At 37.0% G+C, this 27,574-nt stretch overlaps 1 protein-coding gene and 1 long non-coding RNA gene across 6 annotated transcripts in view; one reads left to right on the top strand and one right to left on the bottom strand.

Annotated features, from left to right (window-relative positions):
- The window catches only part of LOC135200299 (uncharacterized), a 444,923-nt gene that overhangs the window by 204,766 nt on the left and 212,583 nt on the right, over positions 1-27,574 (bottom strand). The gene's annotated exons all lie outside the window — the stretch shown is intronic.
- LOC135200298 (paired box protein Pax-6-like) overlaps positions 14,392-27,574 on the top strand; it is a 208,736-nt gene continuing 195,553 nt past the window's right edge. For all 4 annotated transcript variants that reach the window (XM_064228837.1, XM_064228834.1, XM_064228833.1 and 1 more), the window contains exon 1: positions 14,392-15,213. The gene's annotated coding sequence lies outside the window, so the exon portion shown is untranslated. The remainder of the gene's footprint in view (positions 15,214-27,574) is intronic.

The raw sequence follows: 27,574 nt of genomic DNA, 5'->3' as shown, positions 1-27,574 counted from the left end.
AAGGCAACGTAAAATATAACTTCCTAATAGTATAATTACTTCAACACTAAAGTGATGTTAAAAGTGACAGTTGTATTTTACAGAAAGACCTGCAGACTTATTGATAACTTTCAGAGGTTATCATAAACCCAGTAAGGAGGTGAAGAGAGAGATTAACTTGTCAGTTGAGTTCACTTAATTGTACCCATTCCAACCCGATCATGTGAATGTCGACCAGGTTGGGGAGGTGCAACGAGAGAAACCTTCTTCCATGCAAACTCACTTTCCAACCTCAGAAGCAATATACAATCTCAGCAGTAACGATCAAGTCAAACTGTGGGAAAATTTGCCCACTCATTGTGTCTCTCCACTCTACCTCTGGGCAATCTTTTAATCTGTTCCTTTGTCAAAGTGATTGCCAAAGACTTTGATTTCAGGTGACGCCTTTCAGAGATGCTAATCCTGCCCGGGGCAGGTGAAGCTGGCAGAGAAGCCAGGACAAAACGGAAAGCGCATACTGCTCTTAAAGAACCGGCGCCATCTTGAACACCTGGGTGAATTGATCTCATAGCCATGTGCCCAGCCACATAGAAAACACAGCCGGTCACCATACAACATCATCTCCAAACAAGCAAATCGTAATCACCGACGTTATAAAATGGCTTCACCTGGACGATGCTCTCTAAGAAGATGGCAACTTATCCAGGGCATTTCAGTCTTCCCTCTCTCGCTTTGAGCTGCCCTTTGCTTTCCATGTGGGTGTCCAGAGCCCCATTTACTTTAGTAGTTTTGTCCCTTTAACACTACCCTCCACTGCTGGCACCCTTGATTTTGCTTTCCATAGTGCAATTACCACAGTGAGACCTGTATATTACTTATTTCCATTTAAGAGTAAAGTAAGTGCCCTAACCAGTGTTACCGAAATCGAGTTGCCTGGCACCTTCTGTGCAATTCTTCAATTCCTTACCAGTGTCTTCTCATTAGCAGCAAAGTAAACGTATATATTTCCAATTAGATAGTTGTAGTCTGCAGTAGATCTGTGTATCATCTTGTGTGCATGGTGGCATAACCACTGTTCCTCTCCCCCGTGGTGCCCTTTGAAGTGGGCCCCCTTAAGAGATTTTACAGTTACCTTTTTGTTATTAATCTTGTATTACGGCAGGACTCTGTTTACCTGTCTCTATCTACGCTTCAATCTTTTGATATGTGTTTTTCTCATGTAAATATCATTAATTAAGTGAACCTCATTGTTTAACTAAAAAAGCCTCCTTTGAAGAAGGCCCTCAGCCGACATTTTTTTGCATATGATATACCTGAACACCTCTATTAAGGTCAGATCTCTCCATTGGCAAGGTATGTTACCGTTGCTTTCAGCGTAAACCATATCAATATCAATATATATATATATATATATATATATATATATATATATATATATATATATATATATATATATACATTTTTTCCTATATGGGTATGTTTTGTTTAAGTGTGAAAACAGGTGAAAACCCTATAGCCTTAATACGAGCGTATCTTTTACATAACATCCAGGCCATACATCTATCAATTACCGTCAGACAATAAACCCCATATCACTTTGTTGTTGATCTAGCTTTCGAAAGTGGTGGTCAATAGCAGATTTACGTGGTGTACCTTTACGGCTTAGAAGATGTAACAGCAGTACGGCTCAAAATGTAGTTTGTTCACAGCTTAAAATCTGAAACGCACGGTACCTTTAAACCTGCCATAGAATGCCGACTTTAAATTACTAAAAGATAAAGATCAGCGCAGTTTCCTCAGGTTTTTGTTAAGAACTTTCAAAATGGAATTTCTGAAGTCCATATATAGTCATGGAATCATTAGGAAATACAAAAACGTAAGAAACCGCGGTCATTATTCACGTACAGCACATAACTGGTCACTATTCATGTAACATACCATTATGACACAGACGCAAAATATTATGTCAAATCAAAAGAAATATCTTAATGCAGGCAATTAGGCGAAGAAATATAGAGCATGACTACAACAGCTTAAAATAGAGGTGCAATATCGACCAATCTCTTCAATGACAAAAACATTACGCACTGTGGAAAGCAGCAGATCAGAATGCATAAACATGCAAAAACAACAACAGCTACAAAATAGGCAATAGCAAATAGAAACTCTGCAGGCCTTTACCAGAAGTATAGGATTAATAAGTGAGCATCAAAAATATTTACCGAACTATATTTGTATCAATAGATCCAGGTCGGCAAAAAAAAAAGAAAAAAAAATCATACATGACGTTATCAAATCTGTAAGTTCACTTTCTACAATAACACATACAAAATATATACGCACTGTCACTAAAAATATAACCCTAAATAACCTTAAATCACGTACTAACGGTACTGTAAGAATTCACAATGAAAAATAAAATTAAATTAAACAACGGTCAATCCTGCGCACGATATTTTTGTTTGAAAAAAAAAAGAAAAAAAAAGAAAGAAAGAAAGAAAGCCAGGGTCCAGGCATCAAAATTTCTTGACGGTAATTTAAGTATCCACAGAAAATGGACAACTAACCTCATAGATAGATAACACTGAAAGAAGTTCTAGAAAGAAAGAAAAAAAGAACCGACGAAAGAATGCATGACAACATCAGACAAGAAATACAGACAAATAAATGATACTCAAACAAAATACGAAATAATTTACTTCAAGAACCAAAATGGGGAAACTGCTCCCTCATTAAAAACTCCCAAAATCCAGAGAAACAAAGAGGCGATAAAAGTAACAAAACCAGAGATTCTCGAAGCCATGACAGCAACAGTTCTAAGGTTCGCTTCTATCCAGGCTTGTCCACCATCACTGTACTCTTTATGCTACACTTGATAACTATTGATCAACGCTCCGAATCCCCCCTCACATACGCCTCTGGGGAGCGTATACATTATTACTACTACAACTACAACTACTACTACTATTTTTATAAATGTAGATATAATATTAATAAGGCTACTGCTTCTAATTATTATAATTATATTGTTACTAATATTATTATTGCTTAGAAATTCACAATCTCGTGAAAAATAGGTTGTGTAATTTATATCTACAATTATACAGTAAACTGTATTACAGTTTACTATATAATTATGGATTTTTATTGCAAAAATTGTTTTTATTGTTACTATCACCTTCAAAGTAAACACAACAATTTTCTCGATATTTCCCAGTAGGTACGAATCTGTACCAAATATATGAGTGTTGACTCATCAGTGTGTTCAGCAATTAATAAATATCCTGTACTTATTACCATTATTATGCCTTCAATCAGTGCCCAAGTCTTTCTTGCAATTTCTGTGTAAAGTGAGGCAATTTTATGACGATTAACTTCACCATATAATAATAACGACTACATCTAATATTACCTACAATATATATATAATACACACACACACACACACACACACACACACACACACACACACACATATATATATATATATATATATATATATATATATATATATATATATATATATGTGTGTGGTGTGTGTGTGTGTGTGTGTGTTTGAGTATGTGCGCTGTCTATGTATATGAAAGTAAGAAAGAAAACAAAAGCTTTCTCCACCTTTCGACCGCAACGAGCCGCCAGACAATTATGCCACACTCAACACAAATAAACAAATAAAAAAAAACATACTATTACTATTATACTTAGTCCTGACTGCTACAATGGGGTAGTACTACGCCGCCACACGTTATTAGGAAAACTTTGGGTCCAACGCCGTTAACGGGAAACTTTTAACAGCCTCCACTGGTAACCGTACAAACTTGGTCGCTGGAATTTATGGCCTACGAGCGAGGCCATAGTTCCACAAGACAACTGCGAGCCAGTGGTATTATTATTATTATTATTATTATTATTATTATTAGCAGCAGCAGTACTGTAGTATCAGTATTACAAAATAATGCAGCAGTATCAGTATGGAATAATCCTGAAACAAGATAAACTCAGCAAATGAAGGTCAATATTCAAAGCTAAATTCTTCACCTCCCCATGACCATGAGTAATCGACCATCATAAAATAACTAAGAGTCCAATGTAAGCTTGTTTCATCAGTTCCATTGTGTCTGTTTAGACTTCCAAATTAAATGTGATTTTTGTTAACCGACTAACTGCGTCACTGCACCAATGTTTTCAAACCACTTGGTATGAATGAGAGAAAATTTGACTTAGCAAACAGTCGCCTTCAATAACTTTTAAACTTCAAGTCAGCAGAAGAACCAAAAACTGAAAAGGAGTCTTAGAGAGAGAGAGAGAGAGAGAGAGAGAGAGAGAGAGAGAGAGAGAGAGAGAGAGAGAGAGAATTGGCTCAACTTATACACTTGTCGAAAAGCCCGAAATCCAGTAAAATCGTCTTGCATTTACGACTCACTAGAACATACCTTGTATTGAAGTCCTATCTAGATTAACCACATGTCAAGATTGTGTTAGTCCTATCTCTCTCTCTCTCTCTCTCTCTCTCTCTCTCTCTCTTTCTCTCTCTCTCTGTATAGTATACTGGGTAACCTGTCAGCGCCTTCTTTAGGGAACTAAGTAGCTGAAAATTAAGCGTGAAAGTTAATTCCCACCTGCTGACAACCCAGCTTTTACCCAGCACCTCTAAAGCCAGCCATCCATACCATCATTCTATCGCTATCGCTATGCCCATCCCCTTCATCTCTCTCTCTCTCTCTCTCTCTCTCTCTCTCCTCTCTCTCTGACACCTAAACAACTGAACATCTTTCTTACAAACCTCCAGCCAGCAGGTAACCGCAGCCTGCTTTTTAAGTACTATCTTTCTTAGAAGTGTCAATTTCTTCTATCAGATTAAGTGGCCGAAAATCTTTATGGGTGAGAAATGATAGAAAATACCATTATTCTGAATAAAGAGACAACTTTGAATGCACTGAGAAGCACAACAGTTTTCAGAAGCATGCGCATTTTGCACGAACAGATAGATAGATAGATAGACAGATGTGTGTATGTGTATATACGCATATATGTATGTATGTATATGTCTGTGTGCATGTATATATATAATATATATATATATAAATATATATATATATAGGTTGAGATATAGATAGATAGATACATAGATAACTATCATAACCTTTATTTTTGGTAACAAACAAAAGGAAGCCGAGTTACAAGATATCTAGAAATTACACACTTTGTTAACTGAGAGCAAGAGAACGGCAGGGCGTCACCGTTTATCCAATAAAAAAAAAAAAAAAAAAAAAAAAAAACCAAGGCAACATAAAATTGCTAGACTTGAACGTAAAGCAGGAAACCCCCTAATGCCAGGCAGCAGCAGCAGCGGCAGCAGGAGCAGAAGCAGATGATGCCAACAAACAAAAGGACATTAGGCGGGGAACGTTTAGCAGCGCCGAGCAAAACAGATAATAAAGAAGATAAGAAATACAGTAATGGAAGCACTCCGCCGTGCCGCCCGAGGAGGAAAGGAGAAGAGCATCGGGAAGCATTTTAACCAAGGGTACGAAGCCATAAGTAAGGGCGTAAAAGCAGCTGATATAGGAACCAGTTCACAATGCCCTATCAGGAATATGAGAGAGAGAGAGAGAGATCAAGGACAGTCGAGGCAGGCGAAAACACCCTCTACAATAAGCGAGAGAGAGAGAGAGAGAGAGAGAGAGAGAGAGAGATTAAGGAAAGCCAGCACGAACAAAACTCTGTGTAAACTAAAAGGAGATATTATTATAATAAAAGACTGAAACATTCATTTACAAACTTCAGTGTCATTAGAACTGTATAGTATACATGCAATGTGATGTTGTTACAGTCGCTACATTACATTACATGCATGCATATACCTATTGATATTTATCTTAATAATACTATACAAGATCATCTATGTAATTAGGCTTAAATTTCAATACCTAAAATTACGTACATAACCAGTCAAGAAGCTTCAAGGGTTAAGCTCTCTCTATTTATTAAGCACAACACAAACCTTATACCATATATATATATATATATATCTATATATATATATATATATATATATATATATAGATATATAATTATATATATTATATATATATATTATATATCTTTATATATTATATATATATATATATACTGATACTATATATATATTATAGTATAGTATATACAAGCACATGGAAAAAACTAATAAACACAAGAACAATAAAAAATGAATTAAAACACATGGGAAAAACTAATAAACACAATGGATATTAAAACTAAAATTAAAATTACAGTTAAAACTGTGCACGCTCTGATTAGCCACTCAAATTCCACTATACCACCATACCATTTCGCTTGTAGCTGAAGCCTCTTACTTAACCTCTTTACAGAACAAGACATTTCTAGTCATTCTCAAAATTTCACTCATTTTTTCCTTTCACTCATCGCTCAGAGCTGCCTCCCTTATACCCTCAACTTTCAGTAATTCTTCAAAATATTTATTACATCAACACAGGACTCATCACACGATATCTTTCTAGTTGCGTCTTAATTCACGGTATTTTCTTAACTTTCATTCGTTTTCTTCTACTTTCTTCCTGAATACCTTATCTATCTTCCTGTGCACAACATTCTCTTCTTGCAACAACTTTTTTTTTACCTATTAGAGAGAGAGAGAGAGAGAGAGAGAGAGAGATGCACAGACCATTACTTTTCTGTCGTTAAGCGAAACTCTCAAAAACTACTAAAAGTCACTAATGGGAGGAAATCACTAAACGGAAAATTCCACCAATAAACAACATAAATGATTATTTTATCATCATGAACTTGAAGGCAAGAACTCTAAAAATTTCCGCTTGCATACTCTCTATCTCTTCCTTACTCTTACATTCACGTACTTATGCGCGTCCTATTTAACCTCTCCCTCTATCTCCATCTACCTATCAACCTCAGTATTTCAACATAAAATGGAGAAGCAGAATAAACGAGTGCCTATCAATGCCCACCTCAATTTTTTTTGTCTGATTATGAGGAGATGTCTGTCAGATATTCTACACCCTTCATTTAAAGGTGTCTTAGTTAATATCTTCGAGGCTACAAATTGGATTCACTACAGAACTTGAATATGATCTGGTCAAATTGTATTACTTTTTCCCTTTACGTGTGCTGTTCAGTCACTTATTCTTATGTTAATTCTTATACGTTCACTTACTGTATATAAATATATACAATATATATACACACATACATACATACATACATACACACACACACACACACACACACACATATATATATATATATATATATATATATATATATACACATAAGTGTGTATATGTATATATATATATATATATATATATATATATAGATATATATATATATATATATATAGATATATATATATATATATATATATATATATTATCTATATATATATATATAATCTATATATATATATATATATATATATATATGTGTATATATATATATATATTTATATATATATATACTCATCTCTATTTCTCTCACCAGAACATCATGAAAACTTATTTTTCATTCCATAATTTTTCCATTCGAAAAATCGGTGTTTTCTGAGAGTGCAAATATTCTTTTGTTTGTTATTTCATCATTTCACAACTAAACTTACTTCACGAGTACCTTGGAATACCCGAGTATTTATGTTTAAAGTACGTGTTAACAAATACGAGAAGCTTACGAAAACCTTTACAAGGCTAGAATTTTTTAATCTGGGCATCTCAGGAATTTACAAAGAGTTATTGAATATGGGGCATTTAATAATAATAATAATAATATAATAATAATAATAATAATAATAATATAATAATAATAATAAGAGACTATGGGAAAACATATGGAGCAATCCGGTATCACACAACAAACATGCAACATGGCTCCAGGAAGTCAAGGAAGAAGAAACAGGGAGAATAAAACAAAGATTCACAGACATCACGACAGACACAGTCAGACACCAACTAAAGAAAATGCCAAACTGGAAAGCCCCAGGTCCCGATGAAGTCCATGGATACTGGCTCAAAAACTTCAAGGCCCTACACACCCACGAATAGCAGAACAACTCCAGCATTGTATCTCAAATCACCAAGCACCCAAATGATGAATACAGGAAGAACATCCTTAGTACAAAAAGACAAGAGTAAGGGAAATATAGCCAGTAACTACAGGCCTATCACCTGCCTACCAATAATGTGGAAGTTACTAACAGGTATCATCAGTGAAAGGCTATACAACTACCTAGAGGAGACAAACACCATCCCCCACCAACAGAAAGGCTGCAGAAGGAAGTGTAGGGGCACAAAAGACCAGCTCCTGATAGACAAAATGGTAATGAAGAACAGTAGGAGAAGGAAAACCAACCTAAGCATGGCATGGATAGACTATAAGAAAGCCTTCGACATGATACCACACACATGGCTAATAGAATGCCTGAAAATATATGGGGCAGAGGAAAATACCATCAGCTTCCTCAAAATACAATGCGCAACTGGAATACAATACTTACAAGCTCTGGAATAAGACTAGCAGAGGTTAATATCAGGAGAGGGATCTTCCAGGGCGACTCACTGTCCCCACTACTCTTCGTAGTAGCCATGATTCCCATGACAAAAGTACTACAGAAGATGGATGCCGGGTACCAACTCAAGAAAAGAGGCAACAAAATCAACCATCTGATGTTCATGGACGACATCAAGCTGTATGGTAAGAGCATCAAGGAAATAGATACCCTAATCCAGACTGTAAGGATTGTATCTGGGGACATCAGGATGGAGTTTGGAATAGAAAAATGCGCCTTAGTCAACATACAAAAAGGCAAAGTAACGAGAACTGAAGGGATAAAGCTACCAGATGGGAGCAACATCAAACACATAGATGAGACAGGATACAAATACCTGGGAATAATGGAAGGAGGAGATATAAAACACCAAGAGATGAAGGGACACGATCAGGAAAGAATATATGCAGAGACTCAAGGCGATACTCAAGTCAAAACTCAACGCTGGAAATATGATAAAAGCCATAAACACATGGGCATGCCAGTAATCAGATACAGCGCAGGAATAGTGGAATGGACGAAGGCAGAACTCCGCAGCATTGATCAGAAAACCAGGAAACAAATGACAATACACAAAGCACTACACCCAAGAGCAAATACGGACAGACTATACATAACACGAAAGGAAGGAGGGAGAGGACTACTAAGTATAGAGGACTGCGTCAACATCGAAAACAGAGCACTGGGGCAATATCTGAAAACCAGTGAAGACAAGTGGCTAAAGAGTGCATGGGAAGAAGGACTAATAAAAGTAGACGAAGACCCAGAAATATACAGAGACAGGAGAAAGACAGACAGAACAGAGGACTGACACAACAAACCAATGCACGGACAATACATGAGACAGACTAAAGAACTAGCCAGCGATGACAATTGGCAATGGCTACAGAGGGGAGAGCTCAAGAAGGAAACTGAAGGAATGATAACAGCGGCACAAGATCAGGCCCTAAGAACCAGATATGTTCAAAGTACGATAGACGGAAATAACATCTCTCCCATATGTAGGAAGTGCAATACGAAAAATGAAACCATAAACCACATAGCAAGTGAATGCCCAGCACTTGCACAGAACCAGTACAAAAAGAGGCATGATTCAGTGGCAAAAGCCCTCCATTGGAGCCTGTGCAAGCAACATCAGCTACCTTGCAGTAATAAGTGGTACGAGCACCAACCTGAAGGAGTGATAGAAAACGATCACGCAAAGATCCTCTGGGACTATGGTATCAGAACGGATAGGGTGATACGTGCAAACAGACCAGACGTGACGTTGATTGACAAAGTCAAGAAGAAAGTATCACTCATTGATGTCGCAATACCATGGGACACAGAGTTGAAGAGAAAGAGAGGGAAAAAATGGATAAGTATCAAGATCTGAAAATAGAAATAAGAAGGATATGGGATATGCCAGTGGAAATCGTACCCATAATCATAGGAGCACTAGGCACGATCCCAAGATCCCTGAAAAGGAATCTAGAAAAACTAGAGGCTGAAGTAGCTCCAGGACTCATGCAGAAGAGTGTGATCCTAGAAACGGCACACATAGTAAGAAAAGTGATGGACTCCTAAGGAGGCAGGATGCAACCCGGAACCCACACTATAAATACCACCCAGTCGAATTGGAGGACTGTGATAGAGCAAAAAAAAAAAAAAAAAAAAAAAAAATATATATTATATATATATAATAATAATAATAATAATAATAATAATAACTTTAGTCATTTACTTGAAGGCTACTCGAATTTAGCAATTCTTTAAGAATATCACAAACTGGGAAAATTACAAAAAGGTTATTTGCATCCGAAGCACAACACCAAGGATATTCGAATTCACCAGTACCATTTAAATCCAAAGCTACTGCCGAGTTAGTCATTGCAATCTGTTACGAGAACATTTGTTCGATTACGCCACTTTATTTCTTTAACAGACAAGATGTTTACCTGATCATTTACATCCAATAATGTAAAACCAAATAACTTACAACAGCTATGACACATAACTATCTACTCTAACTTGCTCCTTCTACATGATTACAAACGTTACTAATAAATTAAAAGATATAACAGCATCGTATTATGATGCTCAACAGGCATTTAAATTCTTCAGTATCAATCTAAGACAAATGCCAAATCGGGTAAATGATAAAATATGAATTAGAACAGAGTTCACATTTAATATATGTAATATTCTCCTCATCAGTTTACTTCATGGATGGTATATAACCATTAATTAAAATAATATCTCTAAAAAAAAAATTTATAGAGTGGGGTTCAAAAATTTTGGAAAAACAAAATCAGGGGATTAAAACAAAATCATTAAACAGAAGAATCCCCTGAAAAAAATGACAAACTTATACTCGAAAATTCAGTAAACTACTACATGCAAATGAGGGACATTCTATTCATTAAAAGTGAATGAACTCATATGAAATTCAGCTGAACTGAAGTAAATGCACTGAGGAAAATTACTTGATTGATAAATGAACTTATATGAAATGCAGCCCAGTAAAATAAAATTAACTTGGAAGAACTAAGTCAGTTTTATCAACGAACGAGGACACAGCAAAATCAGCTGGTGAAATCTGATTAAACCTCGAAATAGTAAAATTAGCGGAAGAGTTTATCAACTTGAAAACAATAGGAATGACTTATTAAAAACTTAAGTTAGTGCTGACAGATTTGAATTGAAAATTCAGTAGATTTATGTCACGAAAATCGTATTGTCTTGAAAATGTGCAAGAAGCCTAAATCCGAGTTGTACCATATTTACAAGGAAGGATTCTAAGTTTATCCACTACTAGAAACAATACGATATAAATAAAATCAACTTCTAAAACTATTAACCTGAGTAACGTTATAGCGTCATTAGTAATCCGTCTTTTACGAGAAGCAAAACCGAAAATAAACAAATGATTCTTGACCACGACTCGTCTGGGCTCCTTCTAGCACAAAAATACACCTACGTATCCTAACCCTTTCCCTATCCTCTACTGAACAACCCTGGCCCCCCTCCCAACCCATACCTCCCTCCTAGGCACCCTACCGTCCCTATTCGTCTCTCCCAGCTGACCTAATGCGAGAGAGCAAGACTAAAGCCCTGAGAAGCCTGCAAACAGCCATGTAATACAATTTCACTGGTTTGGGCCCGACTTAACATCAAGTATCATATGATTCCGGCATCGTGGAAGCGCGCTGAGGCATGGCCAGAGGACTTCGCGCTTGCGTCCCCCCCTCCCCTTTCCCTATACCTATCTGCCCTACCTATCCCCCACGCTATTCCTCATCTGGGTCCCCACCCCCCACCCCCCCACCCCCTCTCCCGGTGTCTTATCCTATTGGCACCGCCAACCGCCGTCATCGCGCCACTTTCGTCGTCGTCAAAGGCGTTTGCTCTGTCACTCGGTGCCTATAGATTCCGGCCCACTACTATTACTACTACTACTACTACTATTACTATTACTACGACGACTATCTATTGATGCGCTTACCCAACACCTTCCCCCGCCTACCCGAACACGAGCACACTGCCCATCCACCTCTCTCTCTCTCTCTCTCTCTCTGTATCCTTACTCTTGGCGCCCATCCACCCACCCGCAATGAAATCACGTACCTAGTTTGGGTCTTAATGAATTGAATTAAATCATCTATATTGAGAGACTTCGAGTGATTTACGGTCAAGAGCTTCATTAGACTTTGGGGTGAGGAGAGAGTGAGAGAGAGAGGTATATGAAGGGGGGGGGAGGGGAAGACGAGGCAAGGTGAGGTAAGAGGAAGAGGAAGAGAAGGAGGAGGAGGAGAGAGGAGGAGGAGGAGGAGGAGGAGGAGGAGGAGGTGTGTTGTAAGCAGGTGCCTCCACCCATGTAATGCGAACAATGGCTCACGGAGCTAAATGTGGTCTAATGAGTCGCCCTGAGCGCACTCGGTCGCCTCTGTACGGGATATGATCATCATAGCTACTGCCACCACTATATGATTTAATAGATTCTTCACAAAACGGAGGCATGATGAGCGAAGTACCGGCCATGAATTACACTATGATTCTCTCCTCCGTCCTTTCACGGAGATAACAACGGTCTCTTCCATGCTGTGCCTCCCCGAAAGGGGGCGGGAGCGTCCGCCCGCCAGCCAATGGGAGGGAAGACACGGCCGAAACGACCAATGAGGCATGATGGGGAGGCGAGGACACGCCCACCCAGGCCACAATCTGTCAGCGGAGACGAGCATCAGTCGAGTTTCCGAAGAGGGAGGATGTGGATCCGCGGATGTTGAGAGAGAAAGAGAGAGAAAGCGCGCGAGAGAGAGGGACGGAGAGACATCGCACGCCACTGCATTCTTCCTCTCTCTCAACTCTATTCCCTCTCACTCTCTCTCTCTCTCTTTTATGTATGACTCTCATACATTTCCGCAAATTTCTCATACATTTCCACGGTTAACAAAGTGCTCCGCTGACTGTCTGCGCCCCGTCTCGCTCATTCTCGCCAAAGGCTCTTAGGCGGACGTCCAGATTTCCATCCAGTATTTTACTATGAAAACATGGCTACGAGAAAATTCTGGACGATGTTTCCGCATATTTACAGTTATTAAATGGTTGGTTGTTCGGATCTTGAAGACAACGTGGAAATCCAATATTTAATAGTTTACTCAGTCAAGGCTCATTTAACACACATTTTATTTTTATATCAAAAACATTTAAATGACTGGTGAAATTTATCAGTTTCATAAAACGTTCTATGTAAACGAAAACAAAATCTAATGAGTTTTATGGGGTATAAAAACAATATTATAAAACCTTGTAGTATAATGATTTTCCTAATAATTGTAACCTCTCCTACAGTCAAAGACGATCTTTTGAGAATTTATTAATTTTCCCATACCATACATTCCTTTATTCCGTGGATACACAGTTGTTTTTATTGTGATTGTAATGTTTTTAACGAGTGTTTTCTTATTTTTTTTAATTCAAGCTTTTGACTACTACCTCTCAAAATAGGCTTCAATATTTTCATATAGATTAACTTCTAGCTTTTTTGGAGGAATATTATTGGATATTTTTAGGTATGGAAAATAGGAATTTTAGTCTTGAAGCATAATAAATATAACAACTGAAAAGAGCCTTTGATTACAAAAATATGACTTTCTAAAAACAACGTGAATCCCGTTACATCAAAGTCCGTGTCAAGGGTTCTTTCCAAAGACGGAAAATAAACAAACAAGAGCGAACATCGCGTGTGAACGTGGCTGGCGGTGGTCTATCGGTAGGGCCGGCGATGGCAGTTGATATCGGAGATGGGCGACAGCGCCGGCACATAGCAAGCGCTCGGAGTCGGGAATATCCGTCAGTCGGCGACCGCAGGGCTTACCCCCATGTGTGTAGCCTTAAGCCCCGCCCACCGGTAGCCGCCTCCATTTCCCTCGCCGACACCAAAAAAGCCCATAGATGCATTTCACGCCGCTCGGTTTCCCGGCGCGATATATTTTGCAACAGCTCCAGGTCCTGGACCAAGCTCCTGTTTTTCGGTTTCTGTCTCCTGTTCCGTCAGCGAATGGTTTTGCCTGCCTGTAGGTGAATGTATGAAGTCGCTGTATCGCGTCTCCTGACGGGAAAAGGGAAGGACTTGCGGACAGATAGGTGTTGCCGTCGTGTAGGGTGGGTGATTATTGCCCGTGGGACAGTGGGAGGAGCTAGAGGGGGCCAGGCGGTGTCCTTAGGGGTGGGTTTGTTGGAGAGGGCAGGCGGGAGGGGGGCGTGTGTGGGGACCCCCGTGCGCCGAGGCGAATCGTGGACTCAGGCGCTGCTGATACACGCTTCAGGGACTGGTTACCTTAGTCCCCGACCTACGCTTCACTAGGCGACTACGCATCACCAACTCTCCGGAGCCTGACGCCACTACTCTGATCCACAGGCGTTAATACTCCAGTGTGCTCATGTGTGAAGGCGAGTCCGCAAGCACCTCTCCCTGCCGGATGTAGGCCACCTCGCTCATTTATATATTTGTATTTATTTACCCGCCGTCTTCCGCTAACAGAATTCAATCCTGTATCCAAAATAACACGGGATTTGGGCATTCCGCGTTCGATTTGAAAGAAAAAAATCACTTTCGTTTTTTATGGAAATATAGAGCTGGACCGTACAAATTCCGCTAGAGGAGGAAATTTCACTTCTCACTGCCCCTGGTCGGAGGCGCTGCAGAAGGAACAACCCTCGTCATCAGCGACAGACTTTAAAAACCATTGCCCTAAAAAGTAAAGAAAAAACCGCAGGACTTGTAATCAACGTGACAAGGTCTGCAGGCCGGATGACCGGTCATCCGAAGCTCTCGAGTTCTTGTGACTGCCCGCCTGGAAGATTCAATCCTTAACAAGCCCAGAAAGAAAAAAAAAAGTAATAAAAAATAAAAGGCTCAGTGTTCGTGTGCGGCTGTGCTAGTGAAGTTTGTCCTACTGAGCCTGTCCATATTTTTCTTGTCTCTTAACTTCTTTTTCTCCTCCGTCTCCAGTACCACTTCGTTTTTCCCCTTTTTTCTAAGTGTATTTTGTGGAAGTTTGTGATCTCGTCGACATCCAGCGCATCTAACCGCCATCATCACCACCAAGATCACCTCGTTTAACCCCTGGGAGTAGATCTCCCTTGGAAGTACAACTTATTTTTTTCCCCCTTCGAAGGTAAGTCCCTCGCGATTCGTTTCTTTTTGTGTCAACTCTCGCTATTTTCTGTTTCACTCAATTCTTGGCAGATGACACTACAGTTCTGAGCCATTCAGTTGTATCCTCGTGACCCGGTATATATCACGTGTCATTTAAACTCCGGGGTATTTACATGGCATCATCTGTCACGCCTGACAGACTCGCTGACTTGCGGGACTTCGAAAAGCCCCTGGGGCCAAGTGGTGCAGTAATACTCATCCGTCACGGTAACTATGATTTACAAGCAGTGTAACTGTTTATAATACGGTGCAAATGGTTTTTCACAGATGATTAAAATTCTTGTGCCTTATTTTTTCGGAATTAGCTGCTAAATGATAATCATCACGATTCAAACAACTGCCATAATAATCAGCAATCTGATTTAATGTAGTAAGATTATTACCAGACTTCAATATTCAATCAGAACCAAAATAAAGAAATAATTTATGGTTTCCCGCAACAACAAAATAATATAAAAAAATTAACACAACTACCGGATGTTCACAATGAAAATTTTAGCATTATTAATTGAATAAATAACTCGATGACCTTCCAGTGGGTATTAAAATTTTTAAGTGGCAAATCATGGTCCTTTCATTTCATTAACTAAGATATATCCTTTGAGAAAATAATACAATATGTATATACTATTTCAGACGAGATATGCCAAACTTTCTAGTTAAGACTCCAAGTGATCCATACTTTCCATCCTCAAAAACAGGTTTCATAATGCCACTCGGTTATATTTACATAAAGTACAATGTGTATATAGAGTCGAAAAGCAGAAATTAACAAGGCCTCGGCTGCGACCAGATCAAAATTCTATATCAATAATCGTTGAAACAAAACTAAGTCAAATTTTATTTACATATTTTTCTCGCATGTCAAATCTTAAAAGCATCAGATAAAAAAATTTTTTGTTGCTGTAATAATAATAATAATAATAATAATAATAATAATAATAATAATAATAATAATAATAATAATAATAATAGCAGTTCATTATTACAATTATGACATTTGTCACAATATTCAAACTACAAACAGACCTTCATAATTATGCAGCCTTAACATTACGCTTTCGCTTCTGTTAAATATTCCCTTTGGGACGACGACACTGAAACGCTGAGTGAAATATATATGTGTTGGGTTTGACCTCCGGCATCTCACAGCTTTATTCCGAAAAACCTCAAATTTCATCCGTATAAAATGGCTCCCTGAAGAAACAGACACCATATTGGGTGGGACGGCAAAATACTCACAAGTATATATTACGCAGATGACTTTCCATTCTTAAAATGTATGTGAATATACATTAGCGGCAGCTACTTTGCGATAGGGATAAATCATGGTCCTTTTAGCAATATCATATGAAACGCAATTCACGAAGACGAAAATGTTTTTTAGCGATGAAAGGTAAATACAAACACGAGGCAGTAATATTTCAAATGGTCTTACTTGATGCATTACATTTAAAGCATTTATTAAAAGTGAATCCTTTAGAGAAATGCGTAGTCTTCAAGAAGATTTTCAACTCAAAAATAAACGTAAATGACTTACTATCAATCGTTCCGAAAATTCAGTGATAAAATATCTTAATTTTAATCGACGGACACCCCAACAATAAATATATGAAATTGTGAGATATTTACCACTCCATATTTCACAGTGCAAACTTCAAAGTTAATGCCAATTCAGAGGCACATCACAGGAAACATTCTGTAGTGATACACCTAATGCAACAGGCAAACATTTCCGAAACATTTCATTACATATAAGCATACACACACTATATATATATATATATATATATATATATATATATATATATATATATATATATATATATATATATATATAATTACGTGTGTGTGTGATTGTTTACGATATGTCCGCCTATAAAAATATTGCTACAATCACTAAGAAGATTAAGTAGTCGAACACAAATTGGACAATAACAAAACAAACTGCTCAAAAGAAAACGTTGTAACGCAGCTAGAGCGCAAAATTGCAATCCTCCTAACTTGGGGAGATCAGCACAAACGCAGAAACCCGATGAGACTGAAAGCAGTTTCCGAGCGGATTTCCTTTCGAGGGCAAATGAAGTGAGAACTACAAAATCTATTGTGCAAAATTAATCTCCTCACTTGCGGTATTTCAAGGAATGCTCCGGCAGCCGGGTGGCTCAGAGTTAGTCGTCGTCGCCGCCAGTAGAAAAGGAACCAGTGGAGGGAGCGCCGCTCCCCTTCTCACACCAGTCTGTATCGACCGATGGCGACTGGTGGCGAATATCTCATCATCCAATATTCGTCGGCGACTGTCTGTGTTTCCTCTGCGGGGCGCTAAAACACTCTTGCAGGCAACGGGATTCCTGCTGGAATCAAAAGCGACTTTCATCTCCACTCACACATAACGCTTTTGAGACCTGTTAACACTTTTATTGTTCTTAAATATTAAATCAGTTTATAACTAGCTGCTTGATTTGCAATAATTATTCAGTATTTCGCAATGCTAACCGAATAATGTAAAAGCCTTTCTCTAACCCTACAACTGTTTTTGACACAGAATGTCAATTATCATCAGGATACAAATAAGTCAAATTGAAAAAAAAGTCTGTGTCCACAATTCATTAACAGGTGGCTTATACATTTCAGAGGAATAGCCTGACTATAAAAAAAAACAAGTGATTTCTATCTATTTCAGCGCCGATGTTGTTGAGCAGTTTTATATTTATGTCTCCGTAATTTACCGCCGAATGCCTATTGCAAAGACATAAAAGCATGAAAAGTGGAAAACTGCTACAGCGGCAACCCCCCCAAAAAAATTGGAGGGAAAAATTAGCGCAATGTTGCAAGCCGAAATAAATTTATTGCTTTTGAAAATAAATCCAAAATCTACAAATAAATAAATATATAAAATAAAATAAAAATAAAAAAATTCTGAATGAAGCACCGTAACAGGAGTTCCCATTCAATTATTACCTTCGGAGCAGCGTTCGCTTTTTGTATCGCGATTATTCTCATGAAAAGTCAATCGCAAAGATCATTCTCATAAAATAAGCCAGTAATGCAATTGCGACGGGGGAAAAAGTTGCACCGAATGCAATATGAAGTCGGGCGCTATTGCATATACATCGCCATTACATTTTGAGAACCAATTCGGCCGACTTCAAACGGTTCCCGTCGCATCGATATTATTTCATTTTCCATTTCGCCCTGATCCTATCTGTAATTGAATAACAATGAAATATGTTTCTTCATAATTAAGTACGACATGTTTCGAATTGCCGGAGACTGTTCCGTCCATTTGCCCGATGGAAGCTTTTCCGAACGTTGGCTCTGCTGACACCGGGACACACAAATCATTACGTGAAAATAAAATGGAAGAAGTGTTTGTCCTGCAGCAATAAATGACATAATAGGAAATGCAAACGAAAACAATCAGTACGAGTTTTCTAATGCAGTGATAAAATCATGAACGAGACTAAAATTGGGTATAAAGGTGTGATATGCAACCCTGTTATAAATTAATGTAAATGAATAAAACTTCGATACAAAAATATTATTGCAATTGTTGACAAACTAGTGTTAATTTCTCCGTCATACAAACAATAAAGATCCTTTCGGCCACAACACTTCAGCTACGACCAAGCGATCGATTTAAATTCATAAATCGCAAAAAAAAAAAAAAAAAAAAATAAAAAAAAAAAAAAAAAAAAAAAAAAAAAAAAAAAGACCAAACGGGGATAAAAATTACACGAAGGATCAAAGCGGCAACCTATCTCTCTCTACCCTCTACACACAGGCACCCTTGACATGCATAATGTTAATATCATTCCGTCGAACAACAAAGGTTTCCGAGTTCGGCAAAATGTTTACCGTAATCAAAAAGAACTCGGAGAAATATTTGCATATCATGAAAATTCGCTAAACTGATTACGTCGCAAAAAAAAAAAAAAAAAAAAAAAAAAAATGCGTAACTCGTGATAGCGCATGATGCGATCTTTGGACCCGCAATATTTTCCGATAAATTAAGAGAATCGATGAGTGCCTAATAAGCGAGTTTTAGAAATCATTATCGATGCGGTTTTGTTTATTAACGACGCTGCATCTCCCACATCAATCGACACGGTAGTCATTGTGAGCGTAGCGCTCATGCAGAACAGAAGTAGTTTTGACTACCCTACGTTTTATTCTTAATAACAAAGGTCCATTATTCCAATGAAGTCGCAACGAACATTTTATTCCCGTGAGTGTCCTAACTTACTCAACGAAGAGAAACAAGGCGACAAGAGAGAATATTACAGCAATCAAAGCACTGTTGTTGGACAGTTAAACCCGCATTATACCAGCACGGGGTCTTACACCTGAAGAGACCCTACAACAAGTGCAGCAAATAAAAATATATTAAAAACGGAAAAACGTAAAACAACAAAAAACAATGAATATTCAGAACTATTATTATTTCTATTACAATAAGGGAGCTTTATACAAACAAGGGCTCTTGTCCCGAAGAACTGCAAAGGAAAAGAAAGGCAATAAATAAAATTATCATTTTAACTTGTGCCGCATTTTCCCATATTCATCAGTGACACTATTATCATCCATATTAAAGAGGCGTCGAGGATAGATGTGATTTCCGTAAAACAAGTTTCCCGAGTATCGGCAAAGTCAAAAATGAATAATGTGCCAATGACTGAAATATTGGACTAAAGCTGCGAAAATTCAATTGATTCTCATCAAATTATTTAACATTCACATTACAAAAGTTTGCCTGCGTAGCGCTGAAATATAGGGGAATAATTCAACTCCCGACAAAAAAATATTACATACTTCATATTATTTCTAAAAAGAAAAAAAAAATACAAATAGGAAAAATGAATGAATTTGACGTGGACAAAACGAGCGCTGCGTAACATTTAGGAAAAAAATACAAAAATAGCATTTTTGACGCGTCAATGACGTATCAAAATTGATAATAATGAAATAATTTCATGTTTCCATCACCTGATATTTTTAAGAGGACTAAGTCACTGGCGGCCGCCTCCCAGTGGCTGGTTGCGGAGATTACGCGAAAGGGTGGAGAATTTATTAGCACACAAAGTTTATCTCCTCCTCCTCCTCCTCCTCCTCTTCTTTCTCCACTGCAGAATCATTTCTCACGAAAAGGTCCTAGATTAGAAGTATCTCAAAGGAGAATTAAATTGTATTTATTTATCTATTCATTCATTTTAAGGCGTTTTTTGCATTCCATTTCTCCCCAGTGTCAACATATTCAAAGCTCAGGCAAAATAATGCAATGCGCCCAATACTTGAGTTAAACCGCAAGGACACAAGTATATAATATACATGCATGTATGCAAACTGAATATAAACAAACTGTGCCGACGTGAATATACTTACATCTTCCCCTATTTTTTTCTGTTCTAGCTGCATATAAATATAAATAAACAATAATATGAATACTCGTACAATAAGGTTTCTTTTTCGTCTCTCAGCTGTTCACCCGTTAGACAATATTTATATGAATATGCTAACAATCATCTCTCTCTCTCTCTCTCTCTCTTCTCTCTCTCTCTCTCTCTCTCAGGGACTGCAATGACGAAATTGCTCCGAAATTTTATTAGCTCAGCCATTACGCTAATGATGCTGCTAATGAAAAGTGTCAAGGCGCGTCACCGAATTCATCGCGCGGTTGTTTATCAATGCGCTTATTTCAAATGTTGATGATATTACCATCGTAATGGTCACAACGGAGCTGACAAGTTTAATTCAATGGGGGGGGGCCCTCCGAAAACTGGGCCTAATTCCGTGTGCCAACCCGCCACCCACCCACCCATCCTAAACGGCAACATCGAGGATTTAGAAATGGAAAATAGTAACTGTTGATAATATTGTCTATTTCCACACGCTCTGTCCATGTACGCCGTTCGCATCATCTCTTCAGGTAGTACCTGTTCTATGAGGTGGCTTCGGACGCCGAACGAAATCAAAATACACATATACATCATTTGCTTTATGTCTGATATACAGAACAGAAAGCAATAAATTAATGACATTTTTTTCATATATTCTACCGAGTCGCTGTTATGTAAACAGGCACGATAACGCCCAGTGACAAGATGAAATCCACATACCTTATCGAATTTGCTAACGAAAAATGTAAACCGTCGTAATTTCTATATATTATATTGACATGTGACATTCAAGATAACTGTAGCTAGCACGAATCAAATGGCTGACTGGCGGGATAAACATCAACGTACTTCAAGTCGGAAAAAAAAAAGAATAATCTTCATGAAAAACTGTATCTTACTTCATTTGAAAAAGTGCGACTTTATTTTTGAACGATCAGAGTGATAAATATCTACTATTCATTTCGGATAATACGGTGCAAATGTCTCTTCAGGCAAAACATTTTTTCCACTGGAGAAGTACATTTCTTTCCATTATCAGTGTCACCTGCGGAGGAAAACGGTCTAACCAAAAAGACGAAGAATTTCCGTTGCCGTCACACATGGATACAGTCAGCAGTTGCGGCCGAGCCATTTAAATTCAAATCTCCTTACAGCAGCCATTCGGACAGCGATAGGCGAAGAGAAATCACTGTCGGATGTGAATGAAGGAGTCACTTGAAAATAGTTGGGGGCCATTTTGCAAATGAATACATCGAATGCAGAATAGTAGCAATAACAATAGTGCATTAGCACGATATCGAAAGAGCTAATATGCTATTGGAATATTTAGTTACGTGATCTAACAGTCAGTTTTTAATAGCTAAAGATGTATATACACATACATGTATGCATATATACTTAAATATGATTTTCGCTTCTCGCAAGTATAAGTTTAAACATGAACAGGTCAGATTTGAGCTATGAAGAACCGGCCGTTTGAATAACATATTAGCTCTGTACACAAAGTCTTTTTTCAAGAAAGTACATATTCCAGTTTTATTGCATTTTCGTCTTTACACAACCACAAATCCTGTTTTTATTACATTTTCATCTTTTTACTTAGCTCTGATGATGGAAACGGATACCCGAAACGTTGGTACAAATAAACAAGAGAGATGATTTTCAGTCTTCTGGGTGTCCTTTCCAATTCACAGAATATAACTGAGAGAATATGTGAGTATGCGTGTTTTCTCCAAGCGCGCTGATAATACCAGATCTACTACTGCGATCTTTTCGGCAATGAAGACACAAAAGTTACGATATATGAGGTCAATTCTCGACTTCGGAAATATCATTTTAATCTTAATGAGCGTTTATATTCTCGACTTCGGAAATGTTATTTTAATCTTAATGAACGTTTTTATATGACGTTTGAAATACAGTCAAACCCATCACCAGTATATTAACTGCCATTAATCACTTAGCAAATTTCAGTAATGAAACTGGTTTTGAAACTTCACACCTGATGTTCCCTCTTGGTTCCAATGTTCGTGTATAATAAAATCATAATTGCAGACGGCTATTCCTGGACGTCCGTTCAACGTTCAAGTTTACCGCTCAACTAAAAATGCATCACTACATAGCGCAAATCAAAATGGCCACCGTACAGTATGTTATTAATGTAACTGGTTATAAGTTATCGGATATTTTAGCAGAACTTCAGTCGTTCATTGTGATATCTATACTTCAGCAGACTAATCCTCTCTCTCTCTCTCTCTCTCTCTCTCTCTCTCTCTCTCTCTCTCTCTCAGTATAAATTTGTATATGTTCTAAAGCATCAGAGAAAGCGAACACTTTTCGCTTCAACTTTGCAAAGATTATTCTAGGGTAACGTCATGGACGGCCCTCCCCTGCCTAATGACATCCATGCAGAAGCAATGTGCAACTGACGCAATGAAGAGCATGAACACAATTTCAGACAGGATATTATTACATCTTCCAAGTAAAACGCTGAAGAAACTGTATCAATAAACATTCACATATTTTCTCGTATTAATGTAATAACAATTTTTTTGTATATATATATATATATATATATATATATAGATATATATATATATATATCAACCCGAAATAAAAGCACTGCATCAATGAGTATACAAACGCTAAGAGCGCAGTATTTACCGCTAAAACATGAAATACAAACTTTTTAGCGAATATATTAATTCTTTTATTTTTTTGAACAACGTACCACTGCAGAAATTACATTTGCGTAGCTGAATCCAATACTAAATTATCAAAACTATAATTAAGTTATTTAAAACAGCAACAAGCTGCCATGAACGTTAGTTATAGATAAAGGGCTTCGTTTAATGCACATAATCTCCTTTATAGGCAGACTATGCGTTAACCATGCACTGATCTAATGCATACAATATTCTAACCTGCTAGCTTTCATCCACACGCATTGTATCAGAGGAAGCAGGGTAAAAATCATTTTGTTATTCGGTGAGTAATCTACTTAAAAGTACATTGTTTATAAAACAGACCGTTCAATACCTAACTATGGGAAATATTATGCTCTTATACTATTCATGTTTATGTCGTGTATATATATACAATGCATATATAGGTATATCTATATATATATATTATATTATATATATATATAATATATACACATATATATATGTATATGTATATATATATATATATATATATATATATATATATATATATATATATATATATATATATATACGCATGCATACGTACATACACACGGTATCAATATAATATATTTTATTATATATAATATTAAGTATTATAATTATATCTAAGATATATTATTTAGTAATATGTATACTTATATACATTTATATATATGTATATATGATTAGACGAATACATTCAAGTGTATCACTAATTCTCCCTAACCCAAAGAAAACTGTCGGCCGGAAATGTACGATTTTATCTAATGTAAATAATCTCCAGCGCGCAGTACTTGTGCTAATCCGAAGTGAGACATTTAACACCTGTTCGCAATTAACATAATCCTTCCCGTTCATGGGAAACGCGAATTAAGGGCGCCGCAGGAAAACCTGCCTTTTGGAGCAAATGGCTTTTCCCTCTTATTACCCGCAAAAGCGGAAAAGTCAACTCCAAGCAGAAAATGGACTTTGCACTGCACGAGCCGTGCCCGTCTCTGCAATGGGCCCTGCCTTCCACCGAATATTAGTCCTAAAGTTCTTTTAATCAACGTCGAGAATCACCTGCGCTGCGTCCTCTCTCTCTCTCTCTCTCTCTCTCTCTCTCTCTCTCTCGTTCTCCGTTGAGTCTGGTGACGGATCTGAAATTTATACGACATCATGTGTCACACAATTATCTCCCGGCCGCTGAAGGCTTCCGGCATCTCTTCATTTCTATCTAGATCGTGCAAAGACATCGGGATGCACAGCACATAATAATCGCGGAGGGCCCCTATGGCGATTGGCCATCATATTTACGTTACGATTTCATATCTATAAGCCATATCTACTCATATTTATCGCTTTTTTTTTTTTTTTTTTTTTTTTTTTTTTTTTTTTTTTTTTTTTTTTTTTTTTTTTTTTTTGAGAAGCTATAGCTTTGCCGTCATGGCACCTGCTTATACCGCAATGGTATGTTTGTATCGGTGTGGTGGCCTGCTCACATAATTTCGACGTAAACGATGTGTCTTCGCTATAGCCAGTCAACGTTGCTCCAGAGTTGTCACTTCCTTGTATCTGTCTATACCTGTGCTTGACCACCTGTTCCTATCTTTTTAGTACTTATCGAAAATGATTAATTACTGCTAAGAAATCGGTGCTCATAGATACCCACTCAAATGTCTTGATACCCCAAGTATAATTCAACATCGATACCATTTCCTCACACCATTTGAGACCAAATCATACGCTTGTTCTTATCATTCTGAACAAAATCCTAAAATACGATTGTTTATCGATATCTACCCATAGTATCTAAAATCGTAGCATTTCACTTTACACTGACACCTATTCATGATGCTTCTTAGCAAAGCATATAAAATTTTGTACCGTATAGCTACTGCCGCCCCGCGCAGGAGCGCACATGCCGGCTACGAAAACGATTCCGCCAGCAGTTTCTTTGCGCCGGAACGCCACAGAAACGAAAAGACTGCAGCCTATCGCACTGATCGGCCGAATACGCTTCCCTACCTTCTACCGGCTTGACATCCGGACGTCACAACCACAGATCGGCGATAAGCAACCACGAAATGAGGCACGGCTGGACGAGCTGACGTAGATGTTACGGTTGGATTTTCAGCGGATTATGATACGCTGACAGATCAACAACAACAACAGATGAATACAAATATCAGAAAGTTTTGGGACTAAAACTAGAAAGTAAAAGAATAAAATAATTCAAAAGTAAAATATGTTAGATTACGTAACGAATCGACTAAAAATATTAACTGACGCGTCATTAATTACAAATCAAAAAGGAAAAATGGCAAAACAAAGAGAAACTGGAGGCACGAAAGGTAGACATGATTAAAAGAATAACAGAATACTGAAGAAAGAAAACTGAAAATAATGATGGACTCCCACTGCTAACTTGAAATGCGAAGATAAACGAGTGAGTGCAATGTTCTCAAAAATAAACAGTGTAACATCAAAGTAAAATTTTGTTTACTTTTTACCGTCTTATAAACATTAACCAAAATAAATAGGTAAGCAAGGGAAGATATATGTGCTGTAAAAGGAGAAAATTCTTATTAAACCAAAAAGGAATTTCTAATAAAAAAAATTAAGAATCACATCGCAGTCAATAAAGCGAATATTAATGAGAAAAACCACGTCCGTATACTCACATAAAGCAAAAAGTAAAGTAAGAAAAAATCATCTGCAATATTACTGTGAAAAAAAAAAAAAAATTCAATATGACCAAACATTTTGTAAAAAAATAAAAATAAAAACTGTTATATCCAACCACTGTACTTTTTCTTCTCTCTTTCTCTCTTCTTTTTTTTTTTTTTTTTTTTTTGATAGGAGTAGGCACAAGTTTCGAATTGTCTACAAACGCTCTGCTAAAGACTTTATGCCTCTTGAAACATAAATATCCGATTGCACGGCATAATCAGGTTTTGAATTGGGCTTTCGGCGACTATCGGTCCATATTACTTTTTCTATTTCAGTCTTCTTTCCGGACACTTAACGCTAAAAATAATATTGGTTTATTTTAGCGAATCACTCTTTGACTATAATAAATGCTTAATCTATTTTCCTGAAACTTTGGCTCAAACGTCTAAATTAGGTTTCACTGACTAAATAAGTTATTAAGCTCAAGTTTGAAATAGACAAGGATGGCAAATATGTCGTATAATTACACAATGTATAACTACGGCTTATGAATTTAGTTTTGTTAACTGTGCCAAAGATCCTTTATTTTCCAGACGTTAATGGTTTTCTTCAAGGAATATACAAATAAACACTATCCAATCTTTATGAAATAACAATAAAAAACAAATAATAATAATAATAATAATAATAATAATAATAATAATAAACGCTAAAGAAACATTATCTGTTTGTATTTATAATTCAAGCGTAATTAATTTTTAAATTATCACTTGAACCGAACGTCATTCTGACATTTATAATTTTTATTTATGCATTTATAATTATTCAGTATTGTTTTCTCTCTTTTTATTCTTATTTTGACGTCTGAGACATGCACTTTCTATTTTTCATTTCAAAATAATTCTTTGACATTAAGGTCCAATACTTCTATTTGTTATAAAGAAACCAAAACAAAAGGAATTTGAATGAGAATATTCATACCGTATCCTGCAAAGCTCACTGCCAATTGGATTACTTTTAGCATTGTTAAATACCTGCATTATGTATACGCATATGAATCCACCATAGCTGACATGAAGTATATCAATATAATTATTTTTATTACTTTTCCCATAATTTCTTTCATAAAAAAAAAATACAGGAACACAAACCAATATCGAGAAATCTTCATAAGGCAATATCCACCACAGACAATGAACCAACAGCACATAGAATCAGTAAGAATTAATGATATAGTAAATGACGCACACAACCGTTATCGATGTCAGATTTCATATAAAACATAACTGCCGTACTTTAAGAAAAAAAAAAATAATAAAAAAAAAATAAAAAAAAAAAGGAGGGAAAATGTAGCAAACCGAACTGAAAATTGTACGGCATGCGTCCAAAATATTTCTGCCGTAAATTACAAATGTCAAACTCACGTTGTGTAAAATGATTGATGGTGAAATAATTACATTATCACCGAAGGGCGATATACGCTCTTCTTTTGAAAATAAAATCATATAATTAATGAACTAAATAATTAGTTGATAATCAAATAAATTAATTAACTGATAAAAAATTATAAATAAATAACCAA

The sequence above is a fragment of the Macrobrachium nipponense genome, chromosome 26, assembly GCF_015104395.2.
Source record: "Macrobrachium nipponense isolate FS-2020 chromosome 26, ASM1510439v2, whole genome shotgun sequence".
In the NCBI taxonomy this organism is placed as follows: Eukaryota; Metazoa; Arthropoda; class Malacostraca; order Decapoda; family Palaemonidae; genus Macrobrachium; species Macrobrachium nipponense.
This window is presented reverse-complemented; position numbering and strand designations above follow the sequence as displayed.